Source organism: Amblyomma mixtum, chromosome 10, assembly GCF_055824585.1.
Source record: "Amblyomma mixtum isolate Tamu chromosome 10, ASM5582458v1, whole genome shotgun sequence".
Classification (NCBI taxonomy): Eukaryota; Metazoa; Arthropoda; class Arachnida; order Ixodida; family Ixodidae; genus Amblyomma; species Amblyomma mixtum.
The window spans coordinates 84,223,643-84,241,527 of NC_143021.1; the positions used below are offsets into that span (position 1 = coordinate 84,223,643).

Sequence of the window (17,885 nt, forward strand, 5' to 3'; positions counted from 1 at the left end):
GGCAAGGGTGGTAAAAAAGTTGTTGAAGGCATCTGCCAACTCTCTGCCGGATACATCTTTATTATCAAGCTTTAAAGCCCGTGGGGCAGCCTGTGGTTGCTCACGCCTCAGTAAGAAATTCAACCTTGACCACAACAGATCGTGGCGACCATTTTTAATTTCAAGAAATGTCGCGAAGTATTCCGCACGAGCGAGACGTAGCTTTTTTGTTAATCTATTTCTGTATTTCTTAAAAATGCTTAGGTCATCTGTTGAACGTGTGTTTAAAAAGATTTTGTACAGTTTGTCTTTCGTTTTAATTTCTTGGCGCAACTCAGAAGATATCCAAGGTTTGCGAGTTTTACGCTTTATTGCACGCACTTTTAGCGGGAAAGAGGAATGGTAGAGCTGTTTAAATACTCGGAGGAACTCATCGTAAGCCTCATTTGCGTCACTGGTAACGTCAATACTATCCCACTCAACTTGTTCCAGTGAACTGTGAAATGGATTGAGGGTAGCATTGGTTATACTTTGGTACTTCGCTTTCTCCTGTCGGTACTTTACCAGTCTAGTCTTATTTATGCATGCAAACACTGGAAGGTGGTCACTGATCGCACATGATATTACGCCCGACTCAACTACCGGTTGGGAAGTGTTCGTAATCAGCAGATCAAGAAGTGACTCACTTTCTTGTGTTACCCTTGTTGGATCGTTAATAAGATTAATAAATCCGTTCGAGGCCAAGACTGCGTTAAAGTCTCTAGTAGAGGAGTTATCCTTCAACATATCGATATTAAAATCGCCTCCAGCTATTAGAGTGTATTTGTTATCTGTTATAAATGAAAGAAAACAGTCGTAAAATTCCAAAAACCTAACCATATTTCCCTTCGGTGGACGATAGCAAACCGAAAACACGAACCTGCCAGTACATGCTGATAGCACTTCAAAATCTTCAGTAATAAGACTGTACGAGTCCAACTTGTCGCATTCAATGTCATCTGACACCAGTAAAGCCACTCCACCCCCCCGGAGGCCGGAGCGGTTCAAGTAATAAGTTTTGTAATTGGTCATCCTGAAAACGTCGGAATCATCTGTGCTCCAAGTCTCACTGAGCATGATCAAAGAAAAAGGAAATGAAAATTCGCCAAAGAACTCCTCTAAACACAATATCTTGTTTTTTACAGAGCGTGCGTTCAGGTGAATAGCGTTAAGCGTTGTCAGCGCAACACACGAAGCAGTGCGGTTCAAGTCACTCGGCAGATAATACATCTGCTGCATGTCGATTATGTTTCAAGAAGAAACTCGAGAAAGATACCATGCTGAGTGCTATAGCCGATCCAAATCGCTCTTTCCCTTCACATGAATGGCACTCATTCCCTCACTTCGCCTAACGAAAACCTTTCCATTGACATACCAAGTGAACTTACAGCCTTTTTCTTTAGCACAGACTTTAGTTGCCTGAAGCAGTTCTCTATTTCGGCGTGTTAAATTTTCTTGCATGAAAATGGGCGGGTCGCTATCTTTTAAGTTCTTCTTCTGCTTCAACCAGTTTTCTCTTGTAGCTTGCTTCGCAAAACGCACAATGATGCCTGGCGTCTTATCACGTTTAGCGGGAAATCGATGAACAGTTGCTATCTCCGATTCCATCAAGCGAGGCACTCAAAGTTTATCAGCCACGTTATTCAATATGACTGTTAGATCCTCATCCTGCACTTCTTGTATGTCATGCAGTTCCAAGTTCAGCTGCCTGCTTCGGAATTCAAGATCGTGTATCTACTTTTCAAACTGAGCTTGTGCTGCCTGATTTAAGTCATCCTTTTTCTCAAGCTCCGATATCCTCTTCTTTAGGTCCATGATATCAGCCTCTTGATGGCCGACCTTTTGCTCAAATTCATCAAACTTCGAAGATATGAAGCTAAGAGACTCCTCCATGCTTTCAATTTTTTCCGCCAGGGGCATCAGCCGCTCTAACTTTTGGTTAATTGAGAAGAGCGCAAGTTTGATATCTGTTTCAGAGCCACTACTCTCTTTACTACATGTATTGCTACTTCCTGCACTTCTGCATGATGGGCACTGCCACGCTTTCTTTGTGGCCTCATACTTCGATTTGAAGGTCTTTTCAGTAAGACCAGCACATTTTCCAAAGTGATAGTTGCTGTCGCATTTGGAACATTCCACAAATGGCTCATCCTCAGAGATGACCACACCACACGTGCTACAGGAATCAGACATTGCTTGAATTGTACAGAAGTACTCGCATAATGAATCTCAGTAATGCAAAAAGCATAGCAAATGTCAACAAATGTCAGCAAATGGCAGCAGCAGCAGCAGCAGCAGAAATACTGTTAAAATAGATATTATGGAAACATAGGGCTACTAACCTGCAAAAGAGCAGTTTTTCAAATGGTGTTCACGGCTTGCTGCCGCTGCTGCCAAGTGACGGGTGGCCGAAGATGCTCCGCTTTTTGTTGGGTCGAGCTGGCTGGGTGCGCATGTGCAGATGACTTCTTGCCAGGAAATCCCTCGTCACTGGGGCGGATCCGTGAAATGTAGAGCCAGAAGTCGACGCAGCGCTTCGAATGCACGTTCGGTGGGGCCTCGAAGTAGACGGCACTGCAAAAGAGCAGTTTTTCAAATGGTGTTCACGGCTTGCTGCCGCTGCTTCCAAGTGACGGGTGGCCGAAGATGTTGCGCTTTTTGTTGGGTCGAGCTGGCTGGGTGCGCATGTGCAGATGACTTCTTGCCAGGAAATCCCTCATCACTGGGGCGGATCCGTGAAATGTAGAGCCAGAAGTCGACGCAGCGCTTCGAATGCACGTTCGGTGGGGCCTCGAAGTAGACGGCACTGCAAAAGAGCAGTTTTTCAAATGGTGTTCACGGCTTGCTGCCGCTGCTGCCAAGTCCTCCTTAACTATAACTTAACTATAAGTCCTCCTTAACGCCTTAACTATAACCTAATATGACTCAACTCAGGGTAGTTGGTCACACACGGTTAACCCTCGCCGCCAGGAAAAAGAGGAAAAAACGAAGAAGAGAGGAGGATACAGGAAAGTTGTAAGAAAGGAAATAGGAAAGTGAAAGATAGAGGGGAGGACAGGAAAAGGCGACTGCCGATTTCCTCCGGTTGGGTCAGGCCAGAGGTGCCGTCTACAGGAAGCTGGGGCCAAAGTGGTGTGTTGCCTCCGCCGAGGGGCCTTAAGGGTCCAAACGCTCGTCATCGGCTCAACCACCAGGATCCCCTTTTCCCCGGACACGGCGATGCCACGCACGGCTAAGCGCGGATGCTCGGGTCCGTGGTGACGTATTGTTCACCATCATCCCCCTGCGGGGATGTCCCTGCGGATGCTCGGGTTAACCCCGTGGTGTCGCCACTCACCAACGTCTGCATGCTGCAGACGCCTCCCTGCGGGGATTTTTGTGAAAGATGCGAGGATGGTTTACAATGCTGCCGCAATGAAATTGCCTCGACCGAAACAGAAAGCTCCTTTAGCTCTTCAGCCGCCTGCTCAAACTGAAGTGCAATTCGAACTAAATGCTGGAATGACAGTGTAGAACCTTCGAGCAGTAACCGCTCACGTATGCGATTGGAAGCTACGCCGGCAACGAACTGATCCCGCAGAGCCTCATCTTGAGAAGCAAAAGAACAATGTGACGCTAGATCCCGTAGAGCGGCAACGAAGCCATGAGCGGACTCGCCTGTGTTTTGAAAACAATGGCGCTGTGAAAACAATGGCGCTCGACGATAACGTTGCACGACGTCGAAAACTGGCGCCGTAATGCGGCGAGGGCAGAGTCGTATTCGTCAGGAGGGGCCACGACAGCCTTGTCATCGGTGAGTGCTGCGGCTGCGGGACTTGGCGTTGCCGGTGCTGCGGCGTTGGTCCCTGCATGCAGCGTATGATAAACACGCTGGCCCTCCGCCCCCAAACAATGCAAAAGAATAGCCTTGCGTTGCTCCGGCTTGAATGCAGCGGCCCCGGATTCCAGCAAGTACATGTTGAACATCTGCTCCCACTGCTCCCATGGCAGTGACGGACAGCCGGGCGGCACAAGGAAGAATGGTGGCGGAGCAAGCCCGGTGGAGCTCATGGCGGGCGGGTCCGGATGGTGTAGAGGGGCTGGGGGTTACGTTCACAGCATCCTCGTCGCCAATGTTATATTTTCGAAGGTGGAAGTCGAACGGCAGCTTTTTTTTCTTTTTTTCTTTATTCATTCTTTATTCAGAGGTTACCCCGCAGCGCCCATAGGCGTTACAGCAGGGGGGTTACAGCATTGAAAAAAATTCATCCTCGTGAGTACAGCACACCTGCATTTCACTGAGTCTATTCCATTCGCCAATTGTTTTAACAAAACAGGAGTTTGCGTAAGTGCCAGTCCTCGAGTGATACTCACGAATTTTGAGACTATGGTCTGTGCGCCTGGAAACATAATGAGGCTCTTTCAGATAGGTTTCTCTATTAATACCGGTTTTATTATGAAATATTGTGTGCAAGAGTTTGTCTTAGTTTTCTTCAGCGAGAAGCAAGTAGTTCCCAGTTGAGCTCATTCTTCATGGCACTTACGCTATCCCGCCTTTGGAATCGTCCTAAGACAAACCTGGCTGCACGGTTTTGGATTCGTTCAATGTGCTCAGTGAGCGTCTTGTTCGAAGGGTCCCAAACCGCACAGCCATACTCCAAAATAGGTCTCACGCAACTCAGATAAGCTGTGTTTTTTAAATTGACATGCGAACATCGCAAATTGCATTGTATAAAATTCAGTGCTCTACTTGCCCTGTGTACCAAGTCATCAATGTGCGCGTTCCAGGAACAATCAGATGCCAGCGTTATGCCTAAATACTTATTCGCTGCCTCTTTACGTATTAGTTCGTTGTTAATCATGTATCGAGAATCAGTTGGTTTTTTCTTTCTAGTAAAACAAACATGAATGCACTTTTTGACATTTAAATTCATTTTCCAAGTGGAACACCATGATTCAATTCTTGTTAGGTCTGTTTGTAAGCATGAAATATCGTTGTCAGTAACAATTTTCCTGTACACAACGCAGTCATCGGCAAATAACCGCACAGAAGATGAAATTCCATCAGAAATGTCGTTTACATAATCCAAGAACAAGAGTGGTCCCAAAACCGAGCCTTGCGGAACGCCCGATGTAACATTTACATAGCCTGAACATTTCCCTTTTAAAACGACACATTGTCGCCGCTGAAACAAATAATTTTGAATCCATTTAAGTACAGAAGAGTGAATATTTAATAAATGAAGCTTGTTAACAAGGAGTGAGTGTGACACTGTATCAAAAGCTTTGTGAAAATCTAAAAAAGCACAGTAAATTTGTCCCCCCACGTCAACACCTGATGCTAAGTCGTGATAAAACTCGACTAACTGGGTCGTGCAAGACAACCCTTTGCGAAACCCATGCTGTTCTTCAATTAACAATTTGTTTTGAGTTATGTGTCTTATTACCTCTGTATATAGGATATGTTCAAGAATCTTACATGCTATTGATGTTAGTGATATGGGTCTATGATTACCAACTTCTTTTTTGGGACCACCCTTGTGAACAGGAACCACGTGAGCAATTTTCCAGTCATCCGGTAAATTGCCTGTTGCCAACGATTTGTTGTAAATCAAATAGAGATAACGTGAAATCGATACCGAGCCCCTTTTAAGAATACGTGGTGAAATACCATCAGGCCCAATAGCTTTACTTTCGTCAACATTTTCTAACAGCCTCTGAATACCACCTACACTAATTTCTACTGACTGCATTAGAGGGACATTGCTCACAGGCGGTACAGTGTTTGAGTCATGTGTCGGTAAATATACAGATTGAAAGTAGTCATTAAGACACGTTGCCTTGTCTTCATCGTCCGAGAGGACCTGACCATTATAAACTAATTCACTGATTCCTAGTGATTCAGACCCGCATTCCTTAATATACGTCCAAAATAATTTGGGGTTTTCTTTCATGTTTTCGTTGAGTCTCGAAAAGTAGTTGTCCTCTGCCTATATTATACTCACTTTGTATTCACTGGTTAGTTCAGAAAGTTTTGTAAAGTGAAGAACTGATTTAGTTTTTTTGAATACGCGAAGTGCACACTTTCTCCTCCTAATAAGCGACATGATTTGTCCTGTCACCCATTGTTTCCTTCTTTTCTTAAGCCTTGATGATTTGGTGTTCGGTACAAACATATCTGTGAGCTCGAGTAATATATTTTTAAACATTAACCACAACTCATGCACATCACATTCTTCCGCCAAGCACTCAAATACAGGCAAGTGATCAAGAAGCTTTTCAGACATACTGGGATAGTCACCTTTTTCAAAAAAATACACCGTCCTTTCAGCACGTTTTCCGGCGGTACACTTCTGAGTTTACATTCGCCATGACTGCAAAATGTTCAATTATACCCGGAATCACGTTCACAGAAGTCACAAGATTAGGTGAATTGCAAAACAGTAGACCTAAAATATGTTTATCGCGAGTTGGCCTATCTACATGTTGTAGCAGCTCAAACGTATCAGCTATATTCTTCATTATATTAGCTATATTAGCTATAGCTATATTATTAAAGTAGGCTCGAATGCCTGTACAACAAAGAATTGCACTGATCAGTCAGTATCGACCATAGCACCGTTATGCGAGTCAATTTATATGCGCCCAACAACTCCTCACGAAGTAGAAATGTTAATAAACAAGCTTAAAAATAATGCTGCTGCTGGAATCGATGTCATCGGCCCGATTGAGTTGAAGTGTATATCCGCTGTGATATCCGTTAGTTTGGCCTTTATTATAAATCTTACGTTGTCCACAGGAGTCTTTCCACAGAAGTTAAAGGTAGCAAGAGTCACCCCAATATATAAAGGCGCGGGCCCTGAAAACCTAGCAAATTACCGCCCTATATCCGTCCTGCCAACGCTTTCAAAAATTTTTGAAGGTGTCATTCATAGCCGATTAGTGTCATTTTTTGATAAACATAACATTATTACAGAAAGTCAATATGGTTTTCGAAAAGGGAAATCAACGGAGCAGGCTTTGTTATACATTAAGGATAAAATAATTTCTAACATAGAGGATCAAAAATACACAGTAGGACTTTTTCTCGATATTAAAAAGGCATTCGATTCTATCCAATACAACATCTTACTACACAAATTATCTATGTACGGTGTAAGTGGTGTTGCCCTGCAACTTCTATCGTCTTATCTTTATGATCGCTATCAAATAGTACTCATTAATGGCTCAAGTTCATCACAGTTAAAACTAACTCAGGGTGTCCCACAGGGATCGATATTAGGACCGTTGCTCTTCCTCGCGTATATTAATGATATTGTGAAGATACCTGAATCACCAGAGATCATTATGTATGCAGATGACACTAATATTTTTTTCACATCGCATGAGATAACAGCGCTCGAAACCAAAGTAAATAACTACCTAGTGCACCTGTCCAGCTGGCTGAAGGAAAATATGCTAGAACTGAATTCAAAAAAGACAACATTTATCGTATTTCGCCCAGTTAACAAACCACTGCACAATACAATAACACTTAAGTTTGATGACCAATGTCTTTCCTCGGTTAAAGAACAAAAATTCCTTGGCGTATGGTTCCAGGAAGAATTGTCATGGACGCCACATGTGAATCATCTAACAATTGAACTAGCACGAACCGTAGGATGTTTATACAAAGTAGGGCACATAATTCCTCTATGGCTAAAACAACTGTTGTACAACTCCCTGTTCTATTCAAAACTAATATATGGGATGATGGTGTGGGGAACCACAACAAAAGGTAATTACAATAAGTTCATAATACTGCAGAAAAAGATATTACGTTGTTATGAAAATTATTATGGACGTTACCAGCTCCTACAAACTTCTCCTTTGTTCTTAAAATATAAAATGCTGAGGGCCGACCAGCTATACTACTATAAACTACTTCAGTTCGTACAACTCCGGAAGCTGCACATTTGCGACAGGGAAGAAAACTCTACATATCCTTTCCGACACAATAAAAGACGCATGCCAAAAACTAGAACCAATTACGGTAAACAAACAGTTCCTTATATAATCGCTTCAATTCTTAATAAACTTGAAGGTAACTTGAATTTCGCATCTAATATTAGCACATTCAAAAAGCACATTAAAAATGTCCTAATGATATCAGGTGTTTTGTACGGGGAGTGACGAGTGCCTATGACATGGATACACAGGATGTATCCTTCTCTTGTACCATGGTTTTTCACTTTATTTTTGTTATAAGTGTCCTTCAATGTATTGTATACTGAACAAAATCTCTGTATAATATCCTTGCATATTTTTGGACTCATCATACTGTGTTAATGTTGTGATTATAATGGCATATTTTACCCATATTTGTTTTAATTATGTGACTTACTTTCTTGTTATGCTGAAATTTGTATTGCGCTTCCGTCGACTGCAGAGGGACAGAGGCCTCGTCAGGCGCCACAGCCTTTAGCCTCTGCCCCTGCAGCAGATGCTGTAACTGCTCTGCTCAAATAAATCTTTTCAATTTCTTTTCAATTTCAATTTCCAAGTTAATACGACCGCTAGTTCCGCTTGCGCTTGAGCCATCGTGCCAAAGCAAATCGGGAAGATTGAAGTCTCCCCCGAGCAGCAAAGTGTGAGCGGAAGCCTCGGAAATTATGTCTCACAAGTATTGTAATGCTTTTAAATCAGAATTTGGTGGGCGATAAACTACTCCAACCGTTAGCGCAGTGAAATTGACCGCTACCGAGACGAGCAGCTACCGCTACCGAGACGAGCAGCATTGGTATGCTCGTCCGCTGCCATCGCTAATCGAATAAACAGTTGTTACGTTTTCATGTAGGGATTTGTCCTTCAGCAGAAACGACATCCCACGTTTGGTGACCCAGAGAAAGGACGAGCAAGAGCAATGGCTTCAGGAACGGCACGGCCTACTCAATGCTTCCGTGCAGCAGCATCCCGCCAGCTCCGCCGAGGACGTCAAAACCCCAGCAGACGGCATCCCGCACGCTGCCCCGCATGTCTGGCGTGTCGCTGTCAAGCTTCCGCCGTTTTGGGCTGACACACCCGAGGTATGGTTCGCACAAGTCGAGGCCCAGTTCTCCCTCGCACACATCACGCAAGACCGGACCCGCTACGATTCCCGGTTCGACGCCCCAGCTGGTTGCCATTTGATGTGCAGCACACCACTGTGCACTACATCCGGACCACCCCCGGCCCCCCTATTTTCTGCCGCGCCTGTCACCTTGCCCTGGACCACATGCGCATAGTCAAAGCAGAGTTCGAAGCGATGCTCCGTTAGGGAATCGCCCGCCGCTCTGACGGCCCATGGGCCTCACCACTTCACCTTGTCCCAAAGAAGGCGATGGCTGGCGGCCCTGTGGGGACTACTGTGCCCGCAACGCCCGCACCATTCCGGACAGGTACCCCGTTCACTACATACAGGACTTACAAAAGGCGAACTTTTTTGTTTGCGACGGCGACGTTTTCACTGTTTTCAAGGCGGCAATTCACGTCTCTTGCGTAGAAATGCATGCGGGTGACTATGAGAAAATTCAGCACCTGGCATATAAAAGTGGACCTATGCTCTGCACACCCAAGATGAGCAAGATTTTCCAACTCCAGTTCATCTAGCACTTCCCAAAAAAATATCCCCGAGAATGGGAACTAGTTTCAAAGAAGCTGACATTGCTGTTTACAGTATTACAAAAATTTAGCATCTTCGTGGAGGGATCCTTTAGGCACCCTTGCTTAAAGTTCCTGCACACTCTAAGGTATGAGTCACTGCCAGCAACTGGCATTGGAGAGCTGACATCTTCGATGCAGGCAGACCAAGTTGTGGTCTTGGAGAAGTTATGCACCATATAGCCTAATAGGTAGTACAGAACACTTTCATCTACTTCTGCCTTGAAGTACATGTCGTCACTGCCACTGCGTTGGGGCAAGCTGTTAGCTTCTGAAGTTAATTCAAGCATTCTGGACTCGATCAGCTCGTGCAGGTGAGCTTGCTTCCTGTGGTGTTCTTCACTCGATTTCTTCAATGTCTCTTGGACACTGACAAGCACACTACTCGGTGCACCCTCTATGCTTTCACGCAGACCTGTCTTCATAGGTACGTAGAGGCTGAGCAGTCGGAATATCTACATGAAGTTCACGACTGTTGGATGCAATTCGTCACCTCCAAATAAGCGCACCAGCCTGAAGTGGCGCTGAAAAGTATGCAAGGCTGTTGAGTTTTACTGAACACATCACCACCTTAAAGTAAAGAAAAGAAACTACTCATGCCCTGACCTCCAAAGGATTGAGCTTAGATGTCAGGACGTAGTGGGCACCTTGATCTAGAAGGTAGCGGATGATGTCAAGTACTGACAAGTGTCACACGCAGGGATTCAGTAGTGAGCTGCGATGCAAAAAGCTTGAAGCCCTTCCGGACAGCAATTCTCGTGGTGACGTCAAGCAACTCCAAAAAATGATTAGAGCAAAGAAGGTGGTGATCAAATGTTTTGGTGGGGACAGCAGTGTGTTAAGTTTAATGGCAAAATTTTCCATGCCGAATAACTTGATGATGCATTACCTGTATATTTTGGAGCCATGTCGAATTCCCTGTGAAGGCAACTTGACATTTAATGCATCAAAGAGGTCGTTGAGGATTTTGGTAAAACCTTACGAAAATGAAATCTGAGTTGCAATTAGCAAGGCAGAAATTTGGGCGAGTTGGTAAGTATTCATGATTTTGTTCACAGCGCAACAGTAATGGGAAAGACCCGTTCCGACACAGCGATAAGGTCACACGCGAGATAATGGAGGCCTTTTATATTCACCAGAAAGGCAGTTTATGTATCAGCAGCCCTTCCATTGCCTTATCCGAGAGGGAACTGAGGTATCTGAACTCCCATGTGCCTTCCAGAAAACGTCTGTGTGCTTGATAAGTGTTTCTATATATACTCCTTCTGTTCTTCAATAAAAATTAGTTGATAGCGCTTGTCTGTGTTACTCTTTCGTCTTTCCCATTATTGTTGCGCTGTGAACAAAATCATGAGTTGCAATTAACTGTTTAGAGTATTTATGGAGTCTAGAAAAAGTCTATTAATACTCAAATTCTAGTGAGCATAGCTTATAAAAAGTCAATATGTTTTTGACTGAAATGAGCCAATAGAAAGTTATTCGACTAAAATCTAATTAAAACTCAAGCAACCAAAAATGAATTCCTAGCAGATTTTTTGCGGGTCATTAAAAAGTCAATAAGTTCTTGATTGGTGTGGCCCATTAGACAGTTAATTTACTACAACTAAAAAAATCAACTTGCAGCTGATTCCTCACGAGTGATTAAAGTCAGTACCCCTCATGTAATGCCCTCACCCAAGGGCCCTTGAGGTATCTGTAATAAATGTTCTTGACTGATATTACCAAATAGAAAGTCAACTTACACAAACTTTATTGAAACTCTTGCAACAAAAAGTTAAATTACAGCCAATTTCTCATAGTCCTTAAAAAATCAATATGTTCTAAATTGATATGACACAACAGAAAGTTAATCTACTGAGCCTAAAGCTCAAGCAACAAAAATCATTTTATAGCTAATTCCTCTCTGATTATGACACCAACGACAACCACTGCTCAAAGGATTCTCGCTTCAACTGAACAGAATTTATTCCTATAATATTAACTTTGGTGGGGAGGTCATGATGTTATAGTTGGTCATAGGCTGTAACTTGAAAAAATGCTGCTCACGTTATACATGTTGAAAGACTCTTAGCAGTGTAAAATTTAATGTGTTACTGAGCACACTATTCTTTTAAGGCACCAAGCAAGAACAGAGGTATGAAAATTACTCTTTAGGTTGAAATTAAATTGCGCAATAGTCAAATGTTATTAGGGGAATTCCCCAAGGTGGAGTAGATTTGTAATAAGGGAGTAATCACTTATTGGCATCCAGCCGAGCGCAGCCATACGGCTACAAAGGAAAGCTATACAGCTTTCTCAGAAACTTCATAGTTAAAGAAAAATTCGTCCTGGTCCGGGGTTCGAACCCGGGACCACCGCTTCACCGGAGCAGTCGCTCTACCAATTCTTGAATAATTTTTCTTTAACTACAAAGTTTCTGAGAAAGCTGTATAGCTTTCCTTTGTAGCCGTATGGCTGCGCTCGGGTGGATGCCAATGAGTAATTACTCCCTTATTATAAATTGCACAATGTAGCACCGAGCTAACCTGTGTTTCAGAAATGTTGCCGCACAGTGGTGTGGAGATAGCAGCCCTGTCATATGATGGTTGGCTTATAGGGGTTTGATGCTCCAGATCGACTCAGGCTAAGAAGGACGTAGCAGTGGACGGCTCCGGAAATTATGATCACCTGGGGTTCTTTAATGTGCCCAGACATTGCACAGTACATGCAGTCTCCTAGCATTCTGCCTCCATCAAAATGCGACCACTGCTGCCGGGATCAAACCTGCGTCTTACGGGTTAGCAGCAGAGCACCAGAACCATTGAGTCACCACCGCGGCCCTGTCATTCAATATCGTCACCTTGATTGGTGCATGCAGTATAAATATAGGTTTGGTTTGGTTTGTTGGGGTTTAACGTCCCAAAGCGACTGAGGCTATGAGAGACGCCGTAGTGAAGGGCTCCGGAAATTTCGACCACCTGGGGTTCTTAACGTGCACTGACATCGCACAGCACACGGGCCTCTAGAATTTCGCCTTCACCGAAATTCAGCCGCCGCAGGCGGGATCGAACCCGCGTCTTTCGGGTCAGCAGCCGAGTGCCGTAACCATTGAGCCACCACGGCGGCCCAGTCATTCAATATCATCAACTTGATTGGTGCATGCAGTATAAATATACATTGCTAAAAGCGCCTTAAGAGACCAATATTCAGCACACCTATTATAACATGTCCAGCAGACATATCTTCTCATATTGAAAGATGTAGCAGTTACTGAAACCAGGCAAAGAAGCAGAGGGAATGTTTTGAATTTTTAATTTGTGGTGTTGATAATGTAAAATTAGCTGTTTAACCACTTTTTACCTCTTAATCAGTGATTAAAAAGTAGAAGAAAAAATGAGAAAAATATCAACGTACAGCGTTAAAAAGTAGAAGAAAAAATGAGAAAAATATCAATGTACAGCGTGCGTCGATGAAAATCTAATCTCAGCGCATGGCGTGGCTCAGATGACAAAGTTAGGAAAATCTTGTGTGTACAAAGATTATGAAATTGATGTCGAAATATATGTCAGCCTTTTAAGCTGGAGATATCATGCAATTCATCACAGCATGGCGGCCACAAATGAACTGCAGTGTTGAGAAAAGTCAACCATTTGTACGAGCCTGACAAGCAAAGTAAGTCACAAAACAATAGTGTGCAAATAAGCAGAAAAATGTGCATTTTGCTATAACAGCAGTCACATACAATTAGTACACATGTAAAAAATACTAGATCACACGCTACAGGCAAAAAAGCATAGTGGGAGTAGATGAAAGAACATAACAAAGCAAAGTTAGCATACCTTAACATATATTTATGAAGGAACACATGTACAAGTTTCAATTATACTAGGTATGTACAAACTATGCATAATAGCTTCAAGGGTTTCAGTCCGGAACACTCCTGGCATGAAATCTATAAAAGCTGAGGCCTTTATCAGCTTAACATTTTTTTTTATTTGATATCTCAAAGGCCCCTGGTATGGGGCATTACATGAGGGACATTACATTAAGTCACATGTAAGTAATGCACTTCAAAAATCACATTTCAGTGCCATCTAAAATATTTAAGTTTATTTTTTTTTCAAATTCTTGTATCATGGCCCACTCTGTTTTTTTTTAATGTGTATAACAGCTGAAACATTAGAATAGAGCTTGTACTAAAGGTAGCAGTCCCTAAACTGGTGAAGGGAGAAAGTAAAGAGCTTTCAACCACCTTCGTATTTTTCTTCATAGCAAAAACGTTCACATAATTGTGCATCTGGACAGGTGTATGGCCCCACAGAAGACAGAATTCCATAACTTGTACTGTATTTTTTAACATACAAAACACTGAGGAAGAATTGGGAACTGCCTTGAGCCTAGAAAACCATCACCAACTTTTCATTACCTAACTTTCATTTAAGCCATGTGTTTTCTTTATAGCCGCTACAAGGAAAACCTTTCATGCTGTATTCTGAACTGCAACAATCTTAGGACCACTACAGATTAACAGAAAGGCTGAACTTTAAATAATGCCTAAAGTGCCATCCCAACGATCTCAGCTGGTAGTGCACTGCTCTCATGTTTTCTAGATGCACCAAAGCATTAACAAATGTCCCACCAAAACCAATTAGCTGTTATAATGTTCAGATTTCATCACACACAAATCTTCATACAATTCGTTATACATTTCCAACACCTAAACCACGAAAATCTTGCTCGGGTGCAGTCCAGAAGTTGGACACATCTGGATATGTGCTACTCCCCAAATCAGAACGTCACACTTAAAAACTTTTGGAGCCAACTATATTTTCAAGAAGTGCCTTAAGTTGACTGAAAAGCCTTTTGCAAGTTGGCACAAGTATCATTTACCAATTGGCACACAAGAATAACTGATAACAGTCATTTAAGCTGAGCAACACAATTAAGAGAACAACACACAACAAATGGCTGAGTAGCGACAGACACAGCTCAATGGAGTCAAAATGCAAAAATACTCGTCATGTAGTCACAGTGCATGATAAAGAACCTCATATAGTAAAACTTAATTCACACCTATCCAAGGATCCTGCATATGAATCTGTCGCTTCACCACCATCAGCCGTGTGGCTGCATCAGGGCCTGTTTTTGATAAGCCCATCCTGGAACGACGATGGCATTTGCGAAAGTTGTGACCACTCCTATTCTGCAGAGCACCCTGCGCAGCCAGCACCAGTACAACACCCTGTACTGAAGAGGCTTCTTGCCAGGGCCACCAGCACGATCAAGGGTTCTGGTCCCTACCCTGTCAACGATCCTGCATATGAATCTCAGCAGCCTCAAAAGCGTGAGCCGTGTGGCTCCATCAGGGCCTGTTTTTGATAAGCCCATCCTGGAACGACCATGGCATTTCCGAAAGCTGCGACCACACCTATTGTGCAGAGCACCCGGGGCAGCCAGCTCCAGGAGAACACCCTGTACTGAAGAGTCTTATTGCAGTGCAGCATGCATGATCAAGGGTCCTGGTGCCCATACCCTGTCAAGGATCCTGCATGTGAATCTCAGCCGCTTCACCAGCGTCAGCCATGTGGCTGCATCAGGGCCTGTTTTTGATAAGCCTATCCTGGAACGACGATGGCATTTGCGAAAGTTGCGACCACTCCTATTGTGCAGAGCACCCTGCGCAGCCAGCACCAGTACAACACCCTGTACTGACGAGGCTTGTAGCCAGTGCAGCCAGCACAATCAAGGGTTCTGGTGCCCCTACGCTGTCAAGGACCCGGCATATGAATCTCAGCCGCTTCACCAGCGGCAGCCGTGTGGCTGCATCAGGGCCTGTTTTTGATAAGCCCATCCTGCAATGACGATGGCATTTGCAAAAGTTGCCACCACTCCTATTGTGCAGAGCACCCCGCGCAGCCAGCACCAGTAGAACAGCCTGTACTGAAGAGGCTTGTTGCCAGTGCAGCCAGCACAATCAAGGGTTCTGGTGCCCCTACCCTGTCAAGGACCCGGCATATGAATCTCAGCCGCTTCACCAGCGGCAGCCGTGTGGCTGCATCAGGGCCTGTTTTTGATAAGCCCATCCTGCAATGACGATGGCATTTGCAAAAGTTGCCACCACTCCTATTGTGCAGAGCACCCCGCGCAGCCAGCACCAGTAGAACACCCTGTACTGAAGAGGCTTGTTGCCAGTGCAGCCAGCACGATCAAGGGTTCTGGTGCCCCTATCCTGTCAAGGATCCTGCATATGAATCTCAGCCGCTTCGCCAGCGTTAGACGTGTGGCTGCATCAGGGCCTGTTTTTGATAAGCCCATCCTGGAACGACGATGGCATTTGCGAAAGTTGCGACCACTCCTATTGTGCAGAGCACCCCGTGCAGCCAGCACCAGTAGAACACCCTGTACTGAAGAGGCTTGTTGCCAGTGCAGCCAGCACGATCAAGGGTTCTGGTGCCCCTATCCTGTCAAGGACCCTGCATATGAATCTCAGCCGCTTCACCAGCGTTACCCGTGTGGCTGCATCACGGCCTGTTTTTGATAAACCCATCCTGCAATGACGATGGCATTTGCAAAAGTTGCCACCACTCCTATTGTGCAGAGCACCCCACGCAGCCAGCACAATCAAGGGTTCTGGTGCCCCTACCCTGTCAAGGATCCTGCGTATGAATCTCAGCCGCTTCACCAGCGTCAGCCGTGTGGCTACATCAGGGCCTGTTTTTGATAAGCCCATCCTGGAACGACGATGGCATTTGCGAAAGTTGCGACCACTCCTATTGTGTAGAGCACCCCGCGCAGCCAGCACCAGTAGAACATCCTGTACTGAAGAGGCTTGTGGCCAGTGCAGCCAGCACGATCAAGGGTTCTGGTGCCCCTATCCTGTCAAGGATCCTGCATATGAATCTCAGCCTCTTCACCAGCGTCAGCCATGTGGCTGCATCAGGGCCTGTTTTTGATAAGCCCATCCTGAAACGACGATGGCATTTGCGAAAGTGGCGACCACTCCTATTGTGCACAGCACCCCCCGCAGCCAACACCAGTAGAAAACCCTGTACTGAAGAGGCTTGTTGCCAGTGCAGCCAGCACGATCAAGCGTTCTGGTGCCCCTACCCTGTCAAGGATCCTGCATATGAATCTGTCGCTTCACCACCATCAGCCGTGTGGCTGCATCAGGGCCTGTTTTTGATAAGCCCATCCTGGAACGACGATGGCATTTGCGAAAGTTGCGACCACTCCTATTGTGCACAGCACCCCCCGCAGCCAACACCAGTAGAACACCCAGTACTGAAGAGGCTTGTTGCCAGTGCAGCCAGCACGATCAAGCGTTCTGGTGCCTCTACCCTGTCAAGGATCCTGCATATGAATCTGTCGCTTCACCACCATCAGCCGTGTGGCTGCATCAGGGCCTGTTTTTGATAAGCCCATCCTGGAACGACGATGGCATTTGCGAAAGTTGTGACCACTCCTATTCTGCAGAGCACCCTGCGCAGCCAGCACCAGTACAACACCCTGTACTGAAGAGGCTTCTTGCCAGGGCCACCAGCACGATCAAGGGTTCTGGTCCCTACCCTGTCAACGATCCTGCATATGAATCTCAGCAGCCTCAAAAGCGTGAGCCGTGTGGCTCCATCAGGGCCTGTTTTTGATAAGCCCATCCTGGAACGACCATGGCATTTCCGAAAGCTGCGACCACACCTATTGTGCAGAGCACCCGGGGCAGCCAGCTCCAGGAGAACACCCTGTACTGAAGAGTCTTATTGCAGTGCAGCATGCATGATCAAGGGTTCTGGTGCCCATACCCTGTCGAGGATCCTGCATGTGAATCTCAGCCGCTTCACCAGCGTCAGCCATGTGGCTGCATCAGGGCCTGTTTTTGATAAGCCTATCCTGGAACGACGATGGCATTTGCGAAAGTTGCGACCACTCCTATTGTGCAGAGCACCCTGCGCAGCCAGCACCAGTACAACACCCTGTACTGACGAGGCTTGTAGCCAGTGCAGCCAGCACGATCAAGGGGTGCCTCTACCCTGTCTACGATCCTGCATATGAATCTCAGCCGCTTCACCAGCGTCAGCCGTGTGGCTGCATCAGAGCCTGTTTTTGATAAGCCCATCCTGGAACGACAATGGCATTTGCGAAAGTTGCGACCGCTCCTATTGTGCAGAGCACCCCGCGCAGCCAGCACCAGTAGAACAGCCTGTACTGAAGAGGCTTGTTGCCAGTGCAGCCAGCAC

General features: G+C 45.2%; 2 pseudogenes; both read right to left on the bottom strand.

The window, feature by feature from the left end:
- Nucleotides 1-2,336: 2,336 nt before the first annotated feature.
- On the bottom strand, nucleotides 2,337-9,161 carry LOC149326319 (uncharacterized; annotated as a pseudogene).
- A 277-nt stretch (nucleotides 9,162-9,438) lies between these two features.
- On the bottom strand, nucleotides 9,439-11,730 carry LOC149326320 (uncharacterized; annotated as a pseudogene).
- Nucleotides 11,731-17,885: the final 6,155 nt, after the last annotated feature.